Here is an 18,838-nt window from a genome sequence, read left to right as displayed (position 1 = left end):
ATTAATTCTATAACTTCTGAAGGTGTGAGGATGTTATTACACTATTACTAATACTGCTACTACACTATTACTGGTACTACCATTACTGCTATTACCATTAGAACAACTACTACTATGGTTACTACTATTACTACTGCTGCTGCTACAACTACTAGTGCCGTTGTTACTATTATTACTATTAATATTGACAGTCTACTGCTATTACTGCTGCCTTTAATTTTACAGCCACAGTGCTAACATATTTGAGTACTTAATGTCCCTAAGCATGTGTTAAGTGTTATATGTGTGATACGACAGTTTCTTCATAATCTTGGAGAGTCGGTACTTTTATTAACCTCCTCTGACAGATATTAAAATGAAACATAGGCATTTGAGTTAAGGACTGCCTCTAAATTTGGGGCTCTTAATCCATGTCCTGTATTAGCTTTCTATCATCCAGCAGAAATGGCTTCTCACATACCTACAAGACTGGCATCACATAGCACAGAAAGCAACTGCTCTGAGACCTGAGCCTCCCTGTTTCCACGATAAACTTCCCCACTTCCCTGCCTGCCTTTGAGTGTCTGCCAAATGCCAGTGATGGTGACTGACTCCCCTGCCAAAGCAAGCTCTGTATAAATAGCTTCTGTTTGTTCTTATTTGGGTGATCTTCATTTATTTCCACAATTTCAGTGCATTCTCCTCTGGCCATAGAGTATAACATAAGAAATAATAGTCATGGGCTTCCCTGGTGGCACAGCGGTTAAGAATCCACCTGCCAACGCAGGGAACACGGGTTCGAGCCCTGGTCGGGGAAGATCCTACATGCTGCGGAGCAACTAAGCCCGTGCACCACAACTACTGAGCCTGCACTCTAGAGCCCGCGAGCCACAACTACTGAGCCCGCGTGCCACAGCTACTGAAGCTCACGCTCGTAGAGCCCCGTGCTCTGCAACAAGAGAAGCCACCACAAAAAGAATCCTGCACACTGCACTGAAGAGTAGCCCCCGCTCGCCACGACTAGAGAAAGCCCACGCGCAGCAACGAAGACGCAACGCAGCCAAAAAATAAATTAATCAATTTAAACAAAAAGAAAGAAAGAAATAGTAGTCATCTCTAGGAAGGCATGAAGATAAGAAGCTCTAGATCCTGACCCAGAAAAGCTCAATAGGTAAAGATCAGTCCCGACCTAAATAAGCAGAACAGGCCAAAATAGTGTTTTTATTTTTATTTATTTATTTATTTTAAAAAGAAAGGACCTTGACTAGTCCAATCCCTTGGCTTTTTTTTAAAAATAAATCTATTTATTTATTTATTTTGTCTGCCTTGGGTCTTCGTTGCTGCACGTGGGCTTTCTCTAGTTGCGGCGAGCAGGGTCTACTCTTCAGTGTGGTGTGTGGGCTTCTCACTGCAGTGGCTTCTCTTGCTCTGTAGCACGGGCTCCAGGCACCCTGTGGGCTTCAGTAGTTGTGGCACGTGGGCTAAGCAGTTGTGGCTCTGGGTTCTAGAGTGCAGGCTCAGAGCTTAGTTGCTCCGCGGCATATGGGATCTTCCTGGACCAGGGCTTGAACCCATGTCCCATGCATTGGCAGGCGGATTCTTAACCACTGCACCGCCAGGGGAGCCTTGGAGTTGTAACATTTTAGAGTATTTCCTTCCAGTCTTTTCCCCATGTAAACCCATAAAATAGATTATTTTCTTTCTTTGACTCGCTTAGATCATCATTTCACAAAATGTGTTCTGAGAAACACATGCTCTGTGGTAAAAAGCTTTTTGTGCTTATCAGTTCAGAAGACTGTTTTCTCGATTTACAAATTCACAATTCTCGTTGGCATGTTCAAAGCTTTTTGTTTAAGAAATACCTCTAAATTTCTTTAACCCAGCATTCTCCAGACCAATTTGATCCAAGAATCTTTCTTACAGTGTCTCAACATTATCAGTAGCTGTTTGGTGATATTAGCACAGCTGTTGATGATTACATTACTTGCAATCTGCCAATTTTCATCATTTCTTATTTGTACCAACAAGCAGAGCAGTTGCTTTCTTTCTTTTCTCTTTAAGATTTATTTTATTGAAGTATAGTTGATTTACAGTGTATTAATTTCTACTGTACAGCAAAGTGATTCAGTTATACATATATATACTTTCTTTTTCATATTCTTTTCTGTTATGGTTTATCACAGGATATTGAGTATAGTTCTTTGTGCTATACAGTAGGACTTTGTTGTTTATCCATTCTTCACATAATAGTTTGCATTTGTTAATCCCAAACTCCCAGTCCATCCTTTCCCCACCTTCCCTCCTGCTTGGCAACTACAGGCTGAGAACTCCCTTCTAGAAACACTATTTTGGGTGGCTACCCTGGTGGCACAGTGGTTAAGAATCTGCTTGCCAATTCAGGGGGCACAGGTTTGAGCCCTGGTCCGGGAAGATCCCACATGCCACAAAGCAACTAAGCCCGTGTGCCACAACTACTAAGCCTGCGCTCCAGAGCCCGTGAGCCACAACTCCTGAAGCCCAGGCACCTAGAGTCCGTGCTCTGCAACAAGAGAAGCCACCGCAATGAGAAGCCCACGCACCACAAGGAAGAGTAGCCCCCGCTCGCCGCAACTAGAGAAAGCCTGCATGCAGCAACGAAGACCCAACGTAGCCGAAAATAAATAAAATAAATAATAATGAAAAACTTTTAAAGCAACCCATTTGTAGTTTTTTATGACATTTGTAAACACAGCAGGCAAGTCTTAAGTCTTTCTTTTTGGATACCTCATGGATATGATATTTCCCTATTACTTTGATGAAAATCCACATTATCAAAGACAGAGATATCAAAACACTTAAAAACTGAAAGCAAGCCTAGTATATCTTGAGGGTTGTCTGCAACATATTTTGTCATAAAGAGATTTCTTCAACTGAGCTGTGAATTCAACTCACAGTTTCATGAAAGAAAGAACGCTTGCACAACAATGTGGATATACTTAATGTCACTGAACTATACACTTAAAAATAGTTCATCTGGTAAATTTTATGTAATGCATTACGATAATAACAAAAAGCAAGGGTAATGAAATATATTTAGGCGCCATATTTTATTCTGAAAGGTCCTCACAACTTTAGATATTTAGAAGTGTGTTCATGGCATTGTTTACTACAGTGACCTAGAAACAACCTAAACGCCCAACAATGGGGGACTGATCAAATAAACCATACCCTATTTCTACCTCTACTACCACAAAACCTGTTTTAAAAAACTGATGAAGGTTTATATTTATTATTATGGAATGATATCTACAATTCATTAAGTGAAAAATGCCTGTTATTAAATGGCCTATTTTGTTAAAAATTTTTAAAACATTTAAATACATTCTCTTTATATTTATTTTGTTTGAGAGAATCTTTATCAATATGAAACAATCTTTGTTTTCTGCTTTAAACATTTCCAAACATTTGAATATTTTACAAATGCTTATATGATTTTAATATCAGAAAAACCTGACATCATGTTTTAAGTGTGTCAATATTTAGATAATATCCTGTAGGGGTCATTTTACATCAATAAAATATAGGCCACTGTGTACTGGCGGTATCACGGAGAGGCTAGCATGGCCTTTTGTTTTATTATCTTGAAATGAAGACTTAAGAATGAAGACAATTTTTTAAAGTAGAACACAGTAAGTAAATGTGTCATGGGCCAAATCATGTGGGAGCGGGGGAAACATAACAAGCAAAATCAGTATTTCAACATTTGTTCCCTCCAGATTAAACCAGTTTATATATTTTGACAGACTTTAAAACAATCATACTTAAAATGTTCACAGAAATAAAGTAAAACTTCTGTTTCAGAAACAATTATAGATTATTATATACTAGGTGAATGTGAAAAATTAATTTAAAATCTTGGAAATAAACAATATAGTTATTGAAATAAACCATGCGATGAATGGGTTAACCCCCAGCTGAATACAGGGTGCGTTTTCTTAACTGCAACATAGAACTGAGATGTTCAAAACGTGATGGCGGGGGCCAAAAGGATGAAAACTTAATCGTAGTATGGAGAATGTTTCTAAGGCTCCCACATTTGTTTAACAGGAATTCTAAAATAAGAGAGTAGAGAGAATAGTGAAGAAGCAATATCTGAAGATAAATTAAGGCTAATTTTCCAGAACGGAAGAAAGACGTAGGTCCTCAGAGTAAAAGCACTGTCTGAATAGCAAGCAAAACAAATTCTAAAATATTTTCGACCCTCAGCAATTTAAAAAATCCTGCTCCTGGCCACACTCAGACAACTTGCAATAAAACTGCAGAACTTCAAAAGGAATTACCAGAGAGTATAAGAAATTATCTACGAATAACAAAAATCAGAGTGATAGCAGGTATCTTATCCACACTAATAGAGGCCCAAAGTCAACTGAGCAATATAAAAACATGCATTGGCAACAGAAGTACCAAATTCAGGACAGTGACTCTCTCTGGGGAGAGAAGGAAGAGCGTGAAAGGAAAAGGAAGCCTAGGACCTCGGTTCTAACTACAATATTTGAAGCACTGTTGGTGGGAACGTAAAATGGTGCACCCTCACCCCCCCCCCCAAAAAAAAGGTGCAGCCACTATGGAAAACAGGATGGTAGTTTTCCACAACATTAAAAATAGAACTACCATATATATCCAAAAGAATCGAAAGCAGGGTCTCAAAGAGTTATTTCTCTTAAGAAAGAGACATATTCATCTCAGCATTATTCACAATAGCCAAGAGGTAGAAACAACCCAAATGTCCATCAACGGATGAATGGATAAGCAAGATGTGGTATATACACTCAATGCAACATTTTTTTTTAGAGATGAACAAAAACTAAAATTTAATTATTTAAAAAGCTTATAAATTGGACATACCACTCCCAAATCTGTTTAAGAATGTCAAAAGTGAGGGAAGACGCAAACCAAAGGAGAAATAACTCTAGATACAAAATATCATAAATGCCAATAAACTTGAAAACTCAGATGAAGTGTAAAATTTCTGGGAAACCATCAAATACCAAAATTAGCCTGAGGAAAAAAAATAGAAAACTTGAATAAGCTAATAAACATTCAAAAAATTGAAATGTCAATTTCCCATATATACAAAAAAAGAGAGTCTAGATGATTTTAGAGGTAACATTTTACCAAATCTTCAAAGAAAAGATTAATATTATCTCATACAGGTTTTTGCAGAGCATAGAAAAAGAGGAAAACACTCCAACTCACTTATATGACTAGAATAACCTTGATTGATACCACACTGGATAGGAGGTGTAAGTAAAGAAAATCACATGTATGAATAAGGCAAACATCCTATGTGAAATATTAGGTAACTGAATCCGACATTGTATTAGAAAAAAAAATTTTTGTACAGGTAGGGTTTTCCTAAAAATACAAAGATAATTCAACGTTAGAAAATCAACCAATGGAACTCATATTCGCGGACTTAAAGGAGAAAACCCACATGTTTATCTCAATAGCTATAGAAAATGTCATTGCTAATGTTTAATACCTACTTACAATAAAAAGTCTTAAAAAACTAAGAAAAGTGCTAAAGGCTACTTATCAAAACCTACAGAAAATATACTTAATGGGGGAAACTTCAGTAGTCTTACATCTAAGGCTAGGAACAAAAAAAAGAATGCCTGCTAAAGCTATTTCTACTCCTTATAGCAGTGGAAGTGCTGACAAATCCGATGATAAGAAAAAAGAGCCATTTGGACTCGCAGATGGGAAGTAAAGAGACAAATATATAATTTATGGCAGATTATATGGTTATTTACATTAAAAATTAAGCAAAGACAGCTATTAGAACTAAAAAGATTAAAACCCAAATAACATTATTTCTGTATACAAAATCCATGTTTCAAAACTCAGAAGTTTTCCTATACATGCAGTAGCCAATTAGAAAATAAGATAGCATGTCAAAGCAACCAAAACTGTAAAGAATCTAGGAATTGACTTAACAAAAGCTGCACCCAACCTTTATGGAAAAAATTTAAAAGAACATTAAAAGAGACCTAAGTAACTGGAGAAATATATCATGTTTACAAAAGAGAAGATTTAACATTGTAAAGATGTTGATTCCCTCAAAAATTATCATAACTATAATGCAATTCCAACAAGACTTAAATGGAATTGGAACTAATTCTAAATTTACATGGAAGAAGAAAAAGTCTACCAATAACTAAAACAGTTCTCAAAAGAAGAGCAGAGGACTTTCCTGGTGGCTCAGTGATTAAGAATCCGCCTGCCAATTCAGGGGAAGAGGGTTCGAGGCCTGGTCCGGGAAGATCCCACAGGCTGTGGAGCAACTAAGCCCATGAGCCACAACTACTAAGGCTGTGTGCCACAACTACTGAAGCTCACGCACCTAGAGCCCGTGCTCCGCAACAAGAGAAGCTACCACAATGAGAAGCCCACGCTGCAATGAAGAGTAGTCCCTGCTCGCAGCAACTAGAGAAAGCCCGTGCACAGCAACAAAGACCCAAGAGCAGAGAGAATAAATTCACACTACCTGATATTAAGACATACTGGAAAGCTATAATGTTTAAAGCAACTGTTAAAACATGGGATTCTATTGCAGGAACAAACAGGAATATAATGAGTACAGACACAGATCCATATGCCAATTATGCCCATGGGGAGTGGATATATGATCAAATTGGTATCATGAATCACTGGGGCAAGCTGCATCATTTAACTAATAGTATTGACGAAATCGACTGTCTTGAATGAACAAAAATAAAACTTGAATCATCCTTACACACAAAGAAACTCAGACCTAAGCACAAAAGGTACAACCAGAATATTACTAGGAGAAAATGTAGGAAAATAGTTTGTTAACAAGATGTAGAAAGCACAACCTGTGAGGTAAAATGTGACGGATCTATCTACATTAGATCTTTCCCCCCTCCCTTCCTCCCTCCCTCCTCTCTCTCTCTCTCTCTCTCTCTTCTCTTTCTTTCTCTCTTTCTTTCCTTCCTTCCTTCCTTCCTCACCATGCAGCATGTGGGATCTTAGTTCCCCGACCAGGGATTGAACCTGTGCCCCCTGCATTGAGAGCATGGAGTCCTAACCATTGGACCGCCACAGAAGTCTCAATGTAAAGATTTCTGTTCAACAAAAGACATAAGTAACAGACGGATGGCAATCTGGGAATCTATTTTTTGCTGTGTATATAAGGACCAATATTTAAAATTTTTAAAGAACTTCTGAAAATTAACCAGAAAACCCAATAGAAAAGTGAACAAAGGGGAAATCCTTGGCGGTCCAGCACTTAGGACTCAGCACTCTCACTGCCGTGGCCCGGGTCCAATCCCTATTTGGCAAACCAAGATCCCGCAAGCTATGCAGAGGCACTTCACAAAATGAGAAACCAAAATGTCTCATAAGCATATTAAGATATTTTCAATCTCGTTAGTAATCAAATAATGCAAATTCAAACAATAGTAACATACTACTTTATGCCCCTCACATTTACCAAAATTAAAAAGTTGTATAAATCTGTCAATAAGGATGTAGGGAAACATGATCAGCTGATGGGTGTGTGAACTTGAGCCATTCTGGATAATATTTTGGAGGTATTCAATCGCAAACATACAAAAAATTATATACACAAAGTCCACCCCTCCCTCAGAAAAAAGAGAATACAACCCCAGAACACCTTAATACATACAAGAATGTTTATGGTAGCGTTATCTACAAAGTGAATACTTAGAAACACAGAAGGCACTCAGCTTGATATTTAATTGAATTCGAGTTCAGAAAGTTAACAGACAAGAGTTTCCTGCCCTACATGGTAAATTTCTTTCAGGACAAGAACCATAGTTTATCTTTCTTTCCCTGTGCATATGGCTTGATAGGAGATATTCCATAGCTGCTTGTTAAACTGACTAGTAGTGAAATAGAAGTTTTTAAGGAGCTGCAAAAAAAATCTGGTAACATTACATCCATGGTCCTCGGTTAGTCACACAATTTATGGTTAGCAAACAGGGACTAGAAAACAAAGTCACATGCCATGGTCCAGTATTCTCTATTACATTATTTTCTCTCTTCAATTGTCTGGTATGACATTCCATGGAAAAAACAGGGCACATTTTCACTTTTTCTAAAGAAAATTCTTTGAAGAGTGGTAGAGTTATAACTCCTGTTTATTCTAGCTTAAAAAGCATTTGTCTAATGATGTTAGAGAACCATTTTTCGAAGCTATGAATAAGAAATTTAGGTCAGAATTTTGTATTATCAAACTTCAGTCATTCATGTTTCACCTGCCCAATTTTTTCCATGTCCATGTATCATTATTTACTTCATGCTTTTTCTTAACTGTTTGCTTTAAAAAAAAAAAAAAGTTCTGTCATAAGTAAAAATATTCATGAATCCGATTTGATGTTACGTTTTACAACATATAATTTACAACCCTGAAAATAAAACTATGTACTATATATAATTATTTTTATATGTTGTGCTCTTTATGAGTCTGGATTAGATGATTTCTGAGGTTCCTCCTAAACTAACATTCTGTCATTTTGTGTTAGTTTCTCTACTTCAGCAATTTAGTTGCTCACTAAAGAACACTGGATAAGTGTCACAAGGCACTTATCTTGTAACCATAAAGAAAGAAGTGCCATGAAGGAATTCCCTGGTGGTCCAGTGGTTAGAACTCGGAGCTTTTACTCCATGGCATGGGTTCAACCCCTGGTTGGGGAACCAAGACTCAAGAGCTGTGCAGCTTCCTTCCCGCCCCCCACAAAAAGTGCCATGATATTCTGCTTCTTAAAAATCCAAAATAGACACATTAAAATTTCTAAATTCAGCACTGCTGTTAGACAGGAATTTATAAAATATTTACAGGGTATAGAAGTGAGTGATGTGGTGGGTATATGGTATCAAAGGATTAAGTTATTTTAACACAGTTTGGAGAATACAGAGAAGGAAGAATTAAAGAAAACAAATCCACTCTCACTCTCACCTTGGGAAAATTTTAATCTTTTGAGACTATCTGAAAATCCAAATGAGGTGAGGAAGAGTTGCGCAGGGGAAGGTAGGCAGTCATAGAGCATAGTTTGAGCAATATGTTTTTTTAAAAAAACATAATGCTAAAGCAGAGAAGTGGTAACCCTAAATAAAATGTGCAGGGTAGGCAAGAAAAGAGAAAAGGTTATGCTTCTGCAGTTGAATTCTCTTTTCAGTGCAATATTATTCAGCCTTAACAAAGAAGAAAATCCTGACACACGCTAGAACATGGACGGACCTAGAGGACGTTATGCTAAAGGAAATAAGCCAGTTCACAAAATGACAAAAACTGTGTGATTCCAGTTATGCAAGATATTTACAGTAGTTAAATTCATACAGTTAGAAAATAGAACAGTGGTTGCCAGGGGTTGGAAAGAGGGGCAGTGAGGAGTTGTATAAACGGGTATAGAGTTTCAGTTTTGTAAGATGAAAAGGTTCTGAAGATCTATTGCACAATGATGTTAATATAGTAATACTACTGAACTGTGCACTGAAAATGGTTAGGGTGATAAATTTTATGTTCTATGCTTTTTTACCACAATTTAAAAAAATACTTGAAAAATTATTGAATAAAAATATTTCAAGCAAATAGATGATAAAGCTGAATGGGTCCACTAGTATTTATTATATAAGATCCTATTCATTTTTTTCTGAATGATTTCACAATATAAAAAGCCATTTTAAAAAAATAGTTGATAGTATTAAGTCCATCAACAAAAGAATGGGTAGACAAATTGTGGTACAGGAATACAGGAAAGACTACTCAATAAAAATGCGCTATTGGGCTTCCCTGGTGGCGCAGTGGTTGAGAGTCCGCCTGCCGATGCAGGGGACACGGGTTCGTGCCCCGGTCCGGGAAGATCCCACATGCCGCGGAGTGGCTGGGCCCGTGAGCCATGGCCGCTGAGCCTGCGCGTCCGGAGCCTGTGCTCCGCAACGGGAGAGGCCACAACAGTGAGAGGCCCGCGTACCACAAAAAAAAAAAAAAAAAAAAAAATGAGCTATTGATGTACACAGTAACATGGTTGAATTTCAGGAGCATTTGGTTGAGTGAAAGAAGCCAGACACCAAAGAATACACGCAGTAAAATTCCATTTATATGAAGATCAAGAACAGGCAAAGCAAAACTATGGAGATAGAAATCAAAAGAGCAGTTGCTTATGGAGGGTGGGGATTGACTGGAAAGTTGGCACTAGGGAATTTTCTGGGGTGACAGCTATATCTTGATTGGGGTGTTGGTTACATAGGTGAATACATTTGTTTCAACCCATCTATTTGTGCCCCTAAGATCTAGGCATTTTACTCAGTGCACATTTTACCTCAATGCAGAAATAACATTTTAAACAAAAGGTGAAATTAAAAAAAAAGTGTAGGCCATTCACAAGTGGAGACAAGAACCACGACACTGGTGGCACCACACACTTGAGGAGACAAGGCAAAGGGCACTTCAGCTGACTTCAGTTGCAAGGAGAAATTTAGATATCACAATTCTGTTACTCAAGAAGCATTCAGGACATTGGAGAAAAGGCCAGAGCTTCAAGAAACTGGAGAAGCATAACCTGAAACCATGTTCACTGTCTCAAGAAATTTATCAAATCTTACTAAGGTACAAACAAGCCTCTTCTTTGGTCCCTTTCCAAAGAAAGAGCTGGAAAATTTGGTCATTGGAAATAACTTAATGCCTTCTCTTTGTTTCAAATAAGTTGATTTAAATTATGTACATACGTAGAAATGTATGTTTCTATGTTCATTATAGAAAAATGAATACATGTTCATTATAGAAAAAAATAGAAGCTATAGGTAAGCAGAAAGAAAAAAATCGAAATCACCAGTTAACATATAACTACTCTTAATAAGTGGTTTGTTTTCTTCCAGGCTCTTTTTTTCAAAAAATGCTGTACCTTTTTAAAAAATCGTTTCTAATCTTTTCAGTTGTGTAAGTGAGAGTCTGCACATATCACTGCAGAAACCTGTGGCTGTCTTTGTTAGGGAAGAGCCAACAGATACATAATGTAATTAATCATATTTGTCTCTCAACTCCTGATGTGATCTTAAAATGCTTTCTTCGGTTACTCTTTTTCTAAAGGTGGGTCTATTGTCGTCTAAGACAAAACCAATTTGTCTTTCAAATGTTACCATTTATGACTTGGAATGTGTTCTATAATATCAACTTAGTAATATTTCTTCACGAATGATTTCTTCGCACAAATATAAAAGCACCATTACTTATGCTTGTGCACGAAACATGACTACAGATGGCTGTAAAACATGATTTTTTTAAATGAATACACTAGAGTTTACCAATCTAAATGAGTTCCTTTTTGTAGTCTTTTTGGTAGGATGTGCACTTATATGGCAAATATTTCTGCCATCCATGAAAACATCTTTACGATGTCTCTGAGAGCTGCCTTTAGCCTATGCAGGATTCTGTTAAATATTCTCAATTTGACTATTCTCCATTAGAATAGAAGCAGCGTAAGATCAGAGACTTTGTCTTGTCTTGTTTGCTTTGTTATCCTCAGTGCCCAGAAGAGATAAAGAGAGACTGAAAACTAATATGTTGGGACTTCCCTGGTGGCGCAGTGGTTAAGAATCCGTCTGCCAATGCAGGGGACACGGGTTCGAGCTCTGGTCCGGGAAGATCCCACATGCTGCGGAGCAACTAAGCCCGTGCGCCACAACAGCTACTGAGCCTGTGCTCTAGAGCCCACGTGCCACAACTACTGAACCCCGCGCGCCTAGAGCCCATGCTCTGCAACAAGAGAAGCCACTGCAATGAGAAGCCCGCGCACCGCAACAAAGAGCCCCGCTCTCCACAACTAGAGAAAGCCTGCATGAAGGAACGAAGACCCAACGCAGCCAAAAATAAATAAATAAAATAAATTTATAAAAAGAAAACACCTAATATGTTGAATGAATGGTAATAAATTTTCATGTATTGAGGGTCAATTTATTGCTGAAATAATTTACAGTGTTCAAGATGACTATTCCTCTCCCTTCCACCTCCTTTCTTTCTAGTGTGGCTGGGGGTTAATGAGTGAAGGATGAGAGAGCAGGCTGACTACAGTGATTATGAAGAAGAGCTGGGCATGCTGCTGGACAGGATATGTCAGTAGTTTGTCCTCCAAATGGTGATGTTTTCAATTAACATATTTTCCCCCTTTCTTCACAGTGTAAAAAGGGAGGAGAGATGACATTCTAAGACACAAAAATATAAAAGATAACTATCAGTAAACTGATTGAAAGTTGACTTGGTTATTCCTTGGCAAATCTTTTGTTGTAAAGAATGCAATGTCTCCAGTATTGGAAAGCTTTATAAGGACAAGGGCTGTAGCGCCTGTTCTTTGTGTCTTCGCCTGGTTCAATGCACACAGTGGGTTATCAAGTATTTGGGCTGAGCGAACGAATGAGCCACTTAAGTTGACTGGGGGGAAAAGGAGGGTATGTGGGGGACTTATCAAAAGCATCCAAAGTTCTTATCAAAAATAATCTGATAAACGTATGAGGACAACAGGAACATAAAGAAAGCCCAGGCTCAGGTGTCCCCACCTCTGCCCTGACATGTGGAACCAGGCCTTTGCATCGTTCTCTACTGTGCAACAGTGCTCACACTAGGGGATTTCACCTCCCACTCCATCAGGACACAGATATTACCGCCTTGTACTTGTATGCAGCCTGGAGACTAACCAGAGTGTCAGCTTACACAGCGAGGCTGTCGGAGGTTGTGTGACAACCATTTAAAACAACTTGAACCCAAAATAACCAGTTGGAGTCCAGTATAGCCAACCATACTGTAGCTGGTATTTGAGTTGCAACTGAAAGTCACAATCAGTTCACCTTGTGAGCTTTTGATGTTCTAGATAAAACTGTGGAGTTAGAGGTGAAAAAATGCCACAGATCACCAGCAGCGAGTCAGAGTCATTGTTTCTCAAGTTTTTAAGGCACAGTGCCTTAAATGGATTCAACCCATTCAGAAGCGAGAAACCAGGACAAAACTATTAGGGGAATTACAACTGGAAATTGATTTGTGGCCACCCTATCACCACCATCTTGTTTTTATTTTTTTAGTCACAGTGAGGTTGTCTCCCTAATCCTTTGACCAGCGTCATTCTTCACATACTTCACATATTTCTGGGGTCCTATTTTTAAATTAATGACAGTGTCATATGCTAAATGTTTCAAAACAAATTTCACACTATTTGGCTTCAAATTTTCCCCCCTGATATCACAAAGTGATTGATTTAAGCATTGCTCACTGTCTTTGGTTGCCAGACCTTCCCTGGCTTTGCTCAGCAAACGTTGCCATGTAACACAAACTAGCATCACTTTAAAAAATACTTGTAGGTATGATGGGAGCTTCTAAAATTGAAAAAAAATTTTATCTGTCTGCCCAACTGCAATCCACTGAAATGCAATCTGGGGATTATAGAGGGTCAGATGGTGCCTTTACAATAACAACCACTCAGCAACAGGGGGAATACAAGTGCAAGGCTCTGGGTAAGATGCAGGACTATGAGAACACGGTATTTGCATGTTTAACAGTTAGTGTAGGCACTAATTTGGGGGGAGAAATTAGTCCGCTGTGGTTTTTAATAAAATTATTTGGAGGATTTTTATATGTCACAGCACTTATAATTTCTTTTAACATGGTCGTCCCCATTTCTTCAAAATATTTGTTTCAAGAACAAAGAGAAATAACATTCCAAAGTTTCATGAAAAAATAAAAACAAGGTATTCACTAGCATATTTTGATCTAAAGTAAATGTATTTCTTGCATTCATCCTAATAGATTTTCCATCTTTCTTGGCATCTGAACATATTTTAAAAGCTTAAACATTTCTTGAGAGCTCAAACATATATGCATACTATGTTGTCAGTCAGTTATTAAAATTAAAATACAATTTTAATGAACGCAAAAGTAAATTCTTACTTTAGGCAAGATAAGTAAACAGCAAATTACCCAGTTGCTACCAAGGCATCTGAATACCTTGCCAAGGCCAAGTCAGGGCATGACCCAGCAGAAAATTACAACTACCACCACTGGCTGAGGTTCATATTACAGATCAGGAATGACAAATACATGGCACTTGTATCGGCACTCCCCTAAGTCGTGTCCATGGCAGACATTACTAACCGATGATGGCACTCTCTAAGCCCAGGAGCAACCTCAGAATCTTTCACAGAGCCCCACACCAGGCAGCTACTATCCACCAAGTCAGTGTCTGAGATGAAACCTAGATTCAGTCCCTAATTAAAACCATTTATCAAATGATATGGCTGAATAAGATGTTCCTCACTTGTGTCCCCCTTCAACAATAATTTGGTATCTATTCACAGACAAAAGTGTCTTTGTGGGAGCTTTGGGATCAAAGTAGAAAATTGTAAAACCCCCTTTCAGTCAAAGACGGGGGAGAGATGTTGTGAGAAGGCAGGCTTAAACCCAGGTGGCTGATTCATGGACCATGGTCTTGGTTACAGACCCAGAAACAGCTCCATACCCCTGAGAACTTAGCTATGACCCCATTTGGCTTTTGTTCCATCATCAGCACCAAATGCCAAGGTTACCCAAGAGGAGTAATACACACTTGTATGTTGAGCAGTAGTCATACAGATCTCAGTACTGACTGTGGATCATGAACCAGCTCCAGCCCTTCTTGGCCATGGTCTGGGAGCTTCTGGAGTTAAGCCTGTCCAGCTCAGTTTGTAGATTCTGAAAGGGCCCTGAAATGGGGTTCCAACTTGTTCCAGCCACAGTCCATGAGCACGCCTGCTGGCACAGGGGCCCAGCAGGAGACACTCTTATCTGTGCTACTAGCAGTCCTGAAAGACCCCTATATTCAGCTCCAGCCCCCTCACAGCTACACTCTGCAAGCAGTCAACATTGGTCACAAGGAATAAAGAAGGTCACTATATAGTGAAAAACGGGTTAATTTATCAAGAGGATATAACAATTATAAATATAAATGCACCAAACATTGGAGCAGCTAAATATTTAGAGCAAATTTTAAGATACCCAAAGGGAGAAAGAGATGGCAATACGGCAATAGCAGGGACTTCAATACCACACTTCCAATACTTAATAGATCATCCAGAGAGAAAATTAATAAGGAAACAGCAGACCTGAAAAACACTATAGACCAACCGGGCCTAAAAGACACATAGAACATTCTGCCCAACAGCCCCAGAATACACATTTTTCTCAAGTAAACATAGAACATTCTTCAGGAAAGATGATATGTTGGGCCACAAAGTAATTCTTAACACATTTAAGAAGACTGAAATTTTATCAAACATCTTTTCCGACCACATGGTATAAAATTAGAAATCAATAACAGGAGGAAAACTGAAAAATTCACAAATATCTGCAAATTAAACAACACACACCTGAACAACCAATGGGTTAGAGAAATCAAAAGGGAAATCAAAGTATCATGAGACAAATGAAAATGAAAACACAATATATTAAAATTTAGGGGATGCAGCAAAAACAGTTCTAAGAGGGAAGTTGACTGCAACGAATACCTTTATTAAGAAAGAAGAAGAGGGGCTTCCATGGTGGCGCAGTGGTTGAGAGTCCGCCTGCCGATGCAGGGGACACGGGTTCGTGCCCCGGTCCGGGAAGATCCCACATGCCGCAGAGCGGCTGGGCCCGTGAGCCATGGCCGCTGAGCCTGCGCGTCCAGAGCCTGTGCTTTGCAACGGGAGAGGCTACAACAGTGAGAGGCCCGTGTACTGCAAAGAAAAAAAGAAGAAGAATCTCAAACACCTAACTTTATACCTCAAGGAATTAGAAAAATAAGAACAAGCTAATCCCAAAGTTATCAGAGGGAAGGAAATAATAAAGATTAGAGCAGAAATCAATGAAATAAAGACTAGAAAGACAATATAAAAAAAATCAATGAAACTAAAGGTTGGTGTTTTGAGAAAGTAAAAAATTGACAAACCTTTAGCTAGACTCACTAAGAAAAAAGAAGACTCACACTAAATTATAAATGAAAGAGGAGACATTATAACTGATACCACAGAAATACAAGGAATCATAGAAACTACTATGAGTAATTATATACCAAAAAACTGCCTAACCTAGAAGAAATGGATACATTCCTAGAAACATACAACCTACTAAGAACGAGTCATGAAGAAATAGAAAATCTGAACACAAACTTACAGTTACCAAAGGGGAAGGAGGGGTGGGGGGAGAGATAAATTAGGAATTTGGGATTAACATACACACACTATTATATACAAAATAGATAACCAACAAGTACATATTATATAGCACACAGAACTATTCTCAGTATCTTGTAATAATCTATGATGGAAAAGAATCTGAAAAGGAATATATATATACATATATCTTTATATACAAACACACACACACCATGTATAATCACTTTGCTGTATACCTGAAACTAACACAACATTGTAAATCAACTATACGTCAATAAATAAATAAATAAAATTTCAAAAAAAGGTAAGAAAATCTGAACAGACCAATAATGACTAACAAGTACGAAGTAGTAATCAAAAACCTCCTAACAAAGAAAAGTCCAGGATCACACGACTTCACTGGTGAATTCCACGAAACATTTAAAGAACTAATAACAATCCTTCTCAAACTCTTCAAAAATTGAAGAGGAGGGAATCCTCCCCAACTCATTTTATGAAGCTTGCATTACCCTGTTACCAAAGGCAGATAAGGATAAGGATCCCTAATGAATATAGATGGAAAAATTCTCAACAAAATGTTAGCAAACTGAATTTAACAGCACATTAAAAGGATCATACAACATGATCAAGTGGGGTTTACCCCTGGGATGCAAAGATGGTTCAGCATACACAAATCAATAAATGTGATACACCACATTAATAGAATGAAGGATTAAAATCATATGATCCTCTCAGTCAATGCAGAAAAAGCATTTGACAAAATTCAACACACTTTCACGATAAAAGCTCTCGGCAAAGTGGAGATTATATATATATATATATATATATATATATATATATTGAACACACACAACTCAATAGCAGAAAAATCCCCCAAATAATCCAATAAAAAAATTGGCAGGCAATCTGAATACACATCTTCCCAAAGAAGACATACAAATGGCCAACACGTACTTTAAAAGATTCTCAGCATCACTAATCATCAGAGAAATGCAAATTAAAACCGCAGTGAAATATCACCTCAGACCTCTTAGGACAGCTCTTATCAAAAGGACACACAATAATAACTCTCTTTGTGAGGATCTGGAGAAAAGGGAACACTTGTGCACTGTTGGTGGGAATGTAACTTGGTACAGCCACGATGAAAAACAGTACAGAGGTTCCTCAAAAAAATTAAAAATAGAATTACTGTATGATCCAGCAATCTCACTTCTGGGCATATATTCAAAAGAATTTAAATCAGATCTCAAAGAGATCAGTCACGTTCATTTCAGCATATTCACCATAGCCAAGACATGGAAACAACCTAAGTGACCATTCACAGAAGAATGAAAAAAGAAAATGTGATCTATCTATATACACAAATACAATGGAATATTAATATTATTTGGCCATAAAAAAGAAGGAAGTCCTGCCTTTTTTGACAACATAAATGGACCTTAAGGACATTATGCTAAGTGAAGTAAGTCAGATGGTGAAAGACAAATACTATATGATCTCACCTATATCTAGAATCTAAGGCCAAACTCATAGAAACAAATAGAATGGTGGTTCCAGGGACTTGGGGGTGTTGGTCAAAGGGTACCAACTTCCAGTGATAAGATGCATAAATTCTGGGGATTTAATGTACAGCATGATGACTATAGTTAACAATACTGTATTATATACTTGAAAGTTGGTAAGAGAGGAGCTCTGAAGTGTTCTCATAAAAAACTATGTGAGGTGACAGATGTGTTAATCAAGCTTATTGTGCTAATCATTTCACAACATGTATGTGTATCAATCAACATGTTGTACACCTTAAACTTATGCAATGTTATATGTCAACTATAACTCAATAAACCTGAAGAAATTCTATTTAACAAGTAGTCAGGCTTTGTTCCTTGCCACTTTTGTTAGGGATTGGGGGTACTATTCAGTTCTTTTCCCTTTTAAGGCTCTGATCCATGGAATATATATACAAGGATCAACTGCAGAAAGAAAGGCAAAATAGAAAATTGTTCGATGCTTGGTAAGAGCACTGTATCCTAAGGCAAGGTTTTGGACCTGGCTCAGGTTCAAGGACAAAGGGAGACTCCCTCTTATTCTCTTTGCAGTATCTCAATCTTGGGACTTGCACACTTGGGACCTGTCTAGATTGGCGGTGGGGGAGGAGAGAGAGAGGGAGGGGCTGGGGTAAAGGTCTGTCGGAGAAGAAGTAAAGAAGGAATAAGGGAGGTCAAGCTCTAAGAGGATTTCTGATTTGGCTTACCGACTTTACCATGTTTCCTTACAAACACTAGTACAGTCCTCCCTCGGTATCCACAGGCAGTTGGTTCCAGGAGCCCCCGCATATATCAACATCTGAAGATGCTCAAGTAAGTCCCTTAAATAAAATGCCATAGTACAGTCGGTCCTCCCATTCCGCAGGTTTCCCTTCCACAGATTTAACTAACTGCACATGGAAATTCTGATCCACAGTTGATTGGATCCAGCTTGCCAAACCAGTGAAAACAGAGAACCAACTGTGTATTTGTTGAAAAAGATCTGCGTATAAGTGGACTCTTGCATGTCCAACGCCTGTTGTTCAAAGGTCAACTGTGGGCTTCCCTGGTAGCACAGTGGTTAGGAACCAGCCTGCCAGTGCAGGGGACATGGATTCGAGCCCTGGTCCGGGAAGATCCCA

Source organism: Phocoena sinus, chromosome 11, assembly GCF_008692025.1.
Source record: "Phocoena sinus isolate mPhoSin1 chromosome 11, mPhoSin1.pri, whole genome shotgun sequence".
NCBI classification, from domain to species: Eukaryota; Metazoa; Chordata; class Mammalia; order Artiodactyla; family Phocoenidae; genus Phocoena; species Phocoena sinus.
The sequence above is the reverse complement of the archived record's forward strand: the minus strand, read 5'-3'. Positions refer to the sequence as shown.